The sequence below is a fragment of the Tenebrio molitor genome, chromosome 7, assembly GCF_963966145.1.
Source record: "Tenebrio molitor chromosome 7, icTenMoli1.1, whole genome shotgun sequence".
Taxonomy (NCBI): Eukaryota; Metazoa; Arthropoda; class Insecta; order Coleoptera; family Tenebrionidae; genus Tenebrio; species Tenebrio molitor.
Genome location: NC_091052.1, coordinates 22,346,950 through 22,355,872, shown reverse-complemented (window position 1 = coordinate 22,355,872; position 8,923 = coordinate 22,346,950). Strand labels below are relative to the sequence as shown.

At 42.8% G+C, this 8,923-nt stretch overlaps 1 long non-coding RNA gene across 1 annotated transcript; it reads left to right on the top strand.

Annotated features, from left to right (window-relative positions):
- The first annotated feature begins 5,375 nt into the window (after nt 1–5,375).
- On the top strand, nt 5,376–7,594 carry LOC138135328 (uncharacterized). Its single transcript, XR_011160936.1, has 2 exons — nt 5,376–6,545; nt 6,594–7,594. It is a non-coding gene; the product is annotated as an uncharacterized lncRNA (long non-coding RNA).
- Nucleotides 7,595–8,923: the final 1,329 nt, after the last annotated feature.

Here is an 8,923-nt window from a genome sequence, read left to right as displayed (position 1 = left end):
TTCCTTGTGCCTTCATCCGTGGTATCCTCGTAGTTTCGCATTTCTATTTCAGTTTCGCCTGGTTTTTTAGATGTTCCGCTACTGCTGAGTAAATTGTGTTGCCTATCCCAGCCAGGCGCCAGGCGCTAACTTTCACTTCAACAGTTCGGAGAAAATGGCGCCTAACAGCAGATTTTTTCTGGCACTTCTAATCGGGGTTATTTTTTTCAATCTAGCGCCCTTTTACTCACAAATAGTTCCTGATGTTCTCCGCCGTTTCTGTTTGCAGGTTCCAATGTCTTTTTGCAAAATATTTCGTTCACAACCGTCCAACTTTGGATTGGGTTACGAAACTCGACTTTTACACCTGTAGACACCCCACCTTTTCTCATATAGTTTTGCTTTTTTAAATATATCTCAAAAACAGGGTAAAATCCTTAAAAAATAAAGTGTAGCAGCTTAAGTAGATTTTATAATTCATTTCTTCGATCAATGACAACGCTTGAAATATTTGATTTTTCATTTTAAATATACTTTTTGAATATTCCTTTAAAAACAGGGTAAAAATCTATTAATTTTGTTTTAAAATCGTTATCGACATGAGTTTGTATAGCATGCCTACTACCTTAAAAAACAGGATAGAATCCTGGATATATCTGCTTTTTAAACCTACCTTTAAAATCAGGGCAAAATCTTTGAAAAATGTTAATCTTTAAATATACTCCTACCTTTAAAATTACGACAAAATGTTAAAAAAAAACAAAGTGATTTAAAGGGGTCTTACTAGTAGTCAAGTTCGACGACGAAACGTTTCTGCTGTGTAAAAATCAATTTAGAGAAAAGTCGGCTACTTAAAACATCGAATTCTGTTATTGTTGCTCTTTTCTGATCCTAAATAAGCAAGTTCGACAACGAAATTCCGATTCGGAACGTTTTTACTGTGATTTTCCATATTTACCAGTGTACAAACCAATTTAGAGGAAAGTTGGCCATTTAAACCACCGATGTCTAAAATTGTTGCTTCTTTTTAATCCGAAATGAGCAAGTTCGACGACGAAATTTCGATTCGGGACGTTTTGAGTATGATTTTTCGTTTTTGCCGGTTGTTACCACCGGCCCTCTGGAGCGGTCGAACTGTCGAGTCCATCTTCGGGGCCGGTGTCGAGATTTGTTGACCGATGCCGTTTTAACGCCGGGGTAGCAAATGCACCCCGTCGAAGAAGATGGCCGTTTCGTAGACCAGCCGGTTTACCCGGACCGTCAGGCAGTCTTTTGTCTAAGGGAGAGGAGCACTAAAGAAAACAACCTTCTCTTCCAAGGGCAGGTAAAGAAGTGCCGTGCCGTTTCCGGCCGTCGTCGACTATTTTTAGAAAGTTGGACCAAATGCGGCAAAAGAACCGGCGGGGGTGGTTTTAGACCACCCAAACGGCCCACGGGTAACACACTCTCCCCCTACGGAGGCCCAACTTTCATAATCGTTGACGCCGGCTTCGGCTGTCATCTTTTCTTTATTCAAAGAACACAAAAGGACACATGAAAACGACACAACAAAAGATGGAAAAAATGAGACAAACACAAAACTAAAATCAAAACAAAAAAAACTTAAAATTAACAAAGGCACAAGATGGTGGTGCCGAGCGCGTCTGGGTGTCGCCGAACGGTATGGCCTGTAGATGCGGGACATTGTGGGCTTCGCGGTGCGCCGCCTTCGGTGGTGGTGGAGCCTGTCACGAGCTGCAGGGGTCCGACTTCTCAGCGGGTTCCTCTGAATCCCGGGAAGCCGGAGCTGGCCTGGTGAACGACCTCCTCGATGGCGTTTGGGCGACGATGCGGGAAGCGTAGCGACAGAGTTGCTCATTATCGGGCCCCCGGTCGTCGCCTCGGTGCACTAGTTGAGGGGCTGTCGCACGGCCCGGACGGCATCGGCACTCGGAAAACGACACGTTCCACGAAACACGCACAAAACCGATCTTAGGGACGCGCACAAAAGGGGGCACACACACCTGTCTCTGGCACGCCGGAGTCGATGTCCACGGGCGCTGTGGGCTCCAACCGTTGGCTCCTTAGGGCGGACGTGGGACCCTCGGTGGCGGCTGTGGTGGCTCGGGGACTCAGCGGCCCCGGGGTGACGTTCTAGCGGGGACGACCGACGGCTGGAAACGGCGGCGTCCTCACAGATCCTCTTCCGACGTGCAGGCTGGTGGTGGAGGAACCAGGTGTCTCGACGGTCGACCTTTGACACGCCAGCACCGAGAACTGTCTGGGCTGCCCGTCGGACTTGATGGCCTGACCGGAGACGGAGTCGAACGGGCCCTGGGGTTCAACTCACCATCCTCTGGCTCCTTGGTGGTGTAGGTGTAACTCCTCTCCCTCCGGGCGACTGGCTTGACGATCCGGCCGAGTCCTGGACACAATGGGCAGCTGACTGGGTCGACGATAAACAGCGGCTGACCCACGACTTCTTTTTCACGTCTGGCTCTTGTTGACGGACGAGACGGCTTTCTGTTGCCATCCGGGACGTTGGCATCGGTCGGGGATTTGGGCTCTCCGACGCCTTGTCGAAGGAGAGCCCCACGTTGGACGCCATTATGTTACCACCGGCCCTCTGGAGTGGTCAAACTGTCGAGTCCATCTTCGGGGCCGGTGTCGAGATTTGTTGACCGATGCCGTTTTAACGCCGGGGTAGCAAATGCACCCCGTCGAAGAAGATGGCCGTTTCGTAGACCAGCCGGTTTACCCGGACCGTCAGGCAGTCTTTTGTCTAAGGGAGAGGAGCACTAAAGAAAACAACCTTCTCTTCCAAGGGCAGGTAAAGAAGTGCCGTGCCGTTTTCGGCCGGTGTCGACTATTTTTAGAAAGTTGGAGCAAATGCGGCAAAAGAACGAGCGGGGGTGGTTTTAGACCGCCCAAACGGCCCACGGGTAACACGGTATAAAAACCAATTTAGAGGAAAGTCGGCGACTTAAAACATCGATTTCTGTAATTGTTGCTACTTTTTAATTCGAAATGAGCAAGTTCGACGACGAAATTTCGATTCGGGACGTTTTTAGAATGATTTTTCGTTTTTGCTGTTGTAGAAACCAATTTAGACGAAAGTCGGCGACTTAAAACATCGATTTCTGTAATTGTTGCTTCTTTTTAATCCGAAATGAGCAAGTTCGACGAGAAAATTCCGATTTGGAACGTTTTTACTGCGATTTTTCATTTTTGCCGGTGTAAAAACCAATTTAGAGGAAATTTGGCGACTTAAAACACCGATTTCTGAAATTCTTGCTTCATTTTAATCCGAAATGAGCAAATTTGACGACGAAATTCCGATTCGGAACGTTTTAACTGTGATTTTTCATTAAGAAGCGACAATTACAGAATATGAAAAATCACAGTAAAAACGTTCCGAATCGGAATTTCTTGGTCGGACTTGTTCATTTCGGGTTAAAGTGAAGCAACAATTTCAGAAATCAGTGTTTTAAGTCACCAAATTTCCTCTAAATATGTTTTTACACCGGAAAATATGAAAAATCACAGTGAAAACGTTCCGAATCGGAATTTCGTGGTCGGACTTGCTCAATTAAAATGAGGCAGCAATTACAGAGATCGATGTTTTAAGTCGCCAGTTCCTCTAAATTAGTTTTTACACTGACAAATATAAAAAATCAGAGAAAAAACTTTTCGAATCGGAATTTTGTAGTCGAACTTGCTCATTTCGGTTTGAAACAAAGCAACTATTTCAGAAATCGGTGTTTTAAGTCGCCAGCTTTCCTCTAAATTGGTTTTATCTTCAAGCGGTCTAAAATCGCGCCTTTGTGTATCACCATAGAGACGGTTAAAGTTTCATTTTTTTTTCTGAGCGGAGTAGCAGTACTTCAAGTCCTAGGAGTAGAAGTGTCTCACAAGCGGCTCGACCGGGTCAAATGCAAGGTCATTTGATATGTTTGTCACGATTTATTTAATAATAATAAGGGCGAAATTTAAAAAAAAAAAAAAAAAAGGCTATATTCTGTCTCGTGATTCGGAAGTCACGTTAAGCCATTGGTCCCGGTCTATTGAGTTGGTCATCATGCCCCTCATAGATTTGTAAACCAGTCCTAGACTGTGTAACAAATTTTTATAATAATATATTTCCCAACAGACCATACAGTCCATAAAAAGGATACACAAATCTAACGTAACATCGTATCAGAAAATACAAAGGAAAATACTGAAAAGAAAACTACAAGAAACAGGATAAATACAATAATACGATAATAACTTAATTACTATACATAAGTAGGCAGCTACAGTTAATTGTGACGATGAGTTAATAGCAAAAACATGTTAAAATGGGGCGCACACATGAAGGGCGTTTTTACAAGACGTATGAAAGCATCTATAATTTGTAAGAAAAATGTCAGCCGCATACGAGATATCATTGTAGTTACGGCACATATTATTCAGAGGTGAGTGAAAATGCTGATTGGTCCTACAGTGTTCTATGCTAAATGTTATAGGGTGCCTCGCATTTAAGCGAGGTACACGGAATAGAATGTCATTGAGAAGTTGAGTACAAACAATTCGACCATGTACTAATTTATACAAGAACAGAATGCTAGCTAATTTTATTCTTAGGTCTAGAGAACACAAGTTGAATTGGTCTAGTAATACATTAGTTGCAATGTGTAATGTAAAATAGATACTTACAAAATCTCCTTTGAATACGTTCCAACAACAATATGTGTACATTGTAATACGGTTGCCAAACGATAGAACAGTATTCAAGTTTGGATCTTATATAACTATTAAATAGGGTTATAAGAGAGTCTGTACTTTTAAAGCTGTTAGTGTTTCTAATGATAAACCCTAACATCTTTGTTGCGTAGGCGCAGATATACTGAATGTGAGGTACAAATGTTAGTTTAGGATCAATGATCACCCCTAGGTCTTTAAATTGGGTTGCCTGTTCAATTAACATACCATTTAGGGTATAGTTAAAATTAATAACATTCTCGATTCTTAAGCACCTTAACAACTTACATTTACTTACATTAATACTTTGTTTATTAATGGAACACCACGTGTTAAAATTATTTAAGTCCTCCTGTAAATCACAACAATCGCATTCCGAATGTATTATATTTACTATCTTGAGGTCATCAGCATAAACAAATACTGGACATTTAAACAATACATCGTTAAAATATATAATAAAAAGTAAGGGACCCAGGTTAGATCCCTGGGTCACACCACTAGATGCTATATATTGACCCGATTGAAAACCACCACATTCAACATATTGTTTCCTGTCAGATAAGAATGACGCAAATAATTTAACTAAGTTGCCGCACAATCCAAGAGAAATTAGTTTACTTAAGAGAATTCTATGACTTACAACATCAAACGCCTTACTTAAATCTGTATATACTGTAGCAGGTCAAAGTGCCACTATTCGTTTTGGCCGGGGTAGGAGGCCAAGAGGTCCTACTTTTGCTCGCGGGACAATAAGATCGCTGTTCGAAGATCAGGAACAAGCAAAACAACGCATGGCATTTGACGTCGCGACGCGCCCACCCTGCCGTAACCCTTTTCGGGACGCTCATTTCGAAATAATTCATTTTGTTTGTGCCGTCAGTCAATTCATTTTGAGTTTATCGGTTCAGGGTTCATTTTTGTTTATCGGATCACTTTCAGTTTTATTTCGGTTTCGCTTTCAGTTTCACTTTCGGTTTTCGTTTGTTTCTTTCGCGGTTTCTTTAGAGTTTTCATTGTAGAGTCTTTGTGCCAGCCAGTTTTGGGGCGGCTGGAATCACGCATGTTAGCCCCTAAATTTTAGGCTGAGGTGGCCTCACGCCTCTAGGCTATCTAGCTGCGGCCTATCTATTCATCGTTCGCTTTTTTCTTCTTTCTCCTTTCCTTTTCCTTCAATCCCTCTTCTTCTTCTTCTCAGCTCGGGTAACCGTACGTCAAGGTTAGTTCCGATTCCCTTTTGTTCCCGTGACTTGCCGGAAAGTTATCTTCTTCTCTTCTTTTCCCCAACCCTCTTCCTTCATCCTTGTGGTGTCCAACCTTTTGAGATCCTGCGGGAAATTGCCGTCAACATCTTTCGTGTGTTACGCGTGGACTCACCGACACATTACCGCTTCGATATCCGGATTTTCCGATCGGTGAAGTCCAACGTAAACAAACCGGCGCCATGTTCGACCATCTGTCATTTAGCGCGCAAGTGTAGGATCGCCGGAAGTTGTCATCAAGATGCGCGGTCCGTGCAATTACAGGTACGCCTTATCGCCCAATGGAATAAGGTCCAGATCTTTCGTGTTGCTAGCTTAGATTCGGGGGTAGCCAAAAAAACCGATCGCGAGCGGAAATGTGAGGACTCGGTCGGCGACCGCCGAGCGGGCGGCAGGTGCCGCAAGTCGCGAGCTGCGAATCACGTGCGTGGCGTTCGGGATCCGCAATCATCCCTGTGGGTGGATTGCCGAACGCCATGGCGCTTATCGTCCGGCGCTGCCAGCCTTCGGGGCCGTCGGGGAGCCCGAAAAATTACCGTTTTGCCGTGGTCGAGAAACCCCTCGTCATCTAGCGAGATAGAGGTAATTATCGATCAATTTTGAATTCATTTCACTAAGACCATGCATTAGGGGTGGTTCGATCCAGTTTAGAGTCAATCCCGTTTGGATAAATCGATCCAGTACCGAAGCGCAACTTAAGAGTACCGAGAACTTTTTGAGTAAAGGAGTGCCGGAAGGACTTCGATTTAGCACCAAGAACCCCCTTTTTCGCTGAAAGGGATCGTTCGTTAGGGTGGTCGAGCGCCACACCGTTCGCTAGGGTGATTCGTCGCCACATCGTTCGTTAAGGGCTATCGTTTGCAAGAGTTATCGTTCAGCACCGTTTTGTTTCCGGCCAAGAAATATCGAAAAACGTCAAGGTCACGCTGTGACGCCATCATGTAGGAATCGTATCGTACCGCAAGCAGAAAGGACGCTATACGAGGAGACAGAACATCCAGCATAAGATAAGTCGCCACATTTTTATTGCGGATTTGCGAAAAATCAAAGAACGCCTCGAATTTCCCGCTTCTCACGTTAACAATTTTTGTATGTTTAGGACTTTTTAGAAACTAAGCAAATGTTAGGAATTTTTTTGTAAGAATTTTTTTATTCGATTTTCATTCAATTTTCATTCAACGTCAAGTCAAAGAAATTTCAGTCAAATTTCACGTTTCGGAACTTCACCGATTTTAAACTTTCCTATCAGGATCAATTTTTATTTTTTGTCAAGGTGACACCCCAATCTTGACCTTGGGTTTCAAAAAATTCAATTTCAATTATTAGCTCGATCAGAAGGAAGTCTAAGTTCGGGGGGTTTCCCATCAAGAATCAAAACACCTTTTATTTCGTCGAAGAATCCATTGTTTAATTTTAAGATCCGGTCATCTGTGAAGGAAAAGCTTTTCTGGTTACGACCAAAGTTAATTATTAAGGCTATCTGAAAGTACTGGTTCCACCTTTTTTACTTAATAGTTACAAGCGAACCATTGTCGCATTCGTGCGAACCAGTACAGAATCATTGAAATTTGCTCTGTGAAAAATCTTGGAGTGACCACTGAATAAATTAATTTTATTATTAACGTTCAGAACGAATTTGCTTTCCACTCCCTCCGACGAGTAAGAACTGAGCACTTGTCCCGGCAGCTGGACAAGCAACAACCAGCTCATGACAATAGCTGCCTGGCGCCCATTTTTTAAAATCCGAACCCACGCCCTCTGCCCCGAAAAACCCCCTGAGAGCCCGGAGCTGTCACTGGCCAACTTTTGGTCACAATACAATATCAATTTGTTGTTTATTATGAAGGGCAGTAGATACATATTGAACGAATTGACAGAGGTTAGTAGCAGTTGATTTATTCTGAACGAATCCATGTTGACTATCGTGGATGCAGTTGCGGATGTGACTTTGCAAATTTTTGGCAACAATGGACTCGAACACTTTTGCAAAATTAGGAATCAGTGCTACAGGTCTAAAATTTTCAATGCAACTGCGATCACCTGACTTGAAAATAGGCACCACTTTCGAAATCTTCCACTCCTCAGGGAATACTGCTTGCTGGATGATTAAATTGAAGATATGACACAGTGGTTCTGATAGACAACTCGCGCAGTCTTTTACAAGAAATGCTGGAACGTTATCGGGTCCCATGGTAAAATCAGATTTCAGTTTTTTGATTGCACTTAAAGTATCACAGTTATCTATCACAAAATTGTGCATAACATTACCCATATCACAGACAGCTTCAGAGATCAGAGGATTATCAGTCATTGTCACGTACAAATACCGAACTAAAACATTTAGCGAAACCATTCACAATCTCTTGTTCTGAATGTAGGTCGTGATCTTCATACTTCATTGTTGATGGAACATTCGTCACATTTCTTTTTAGATTTATATAGCGCCATAGATTTTTGGGTTCAGCTTTAATGTTAGACTCAGATGTCCGAATGAAATTTTTATATTCCTCATTAATCTCAGATTTAATTTTCTTCCGTAAGAGGTTAACCTGGTCTAAATCATAACGATAACCAAGTTTTTTGAACCGTTTCCATAGTTGACGTTTTTGCTTTATAAGACTGATTATGTGTGGTGTGAACCAAATGGGATACGATAATGAAAAACGTGGGCTTTTTGGCACATACTTATCGAGCAAATTGTAAATCTCTTCATAGAAGTATTTGCATGCCTCACCAGGATCATTGATTTTAGCAAGTTCAGACCAATCTTTGATTACTAAAGACTGATAGAGCTCGCTGTAATTTCCCTTGCGAAAATTATAGAACACAGCGTTAGTGGATTGCTTGAATTTACCACCAGCAGATGTACCAGGAATACCAATGGCCACGTACAGAGAAGGATGGTGAGAGTCCTCGGGCACTAATGGCGTATCACATGCGTTTACTGAGCACGTTAAATT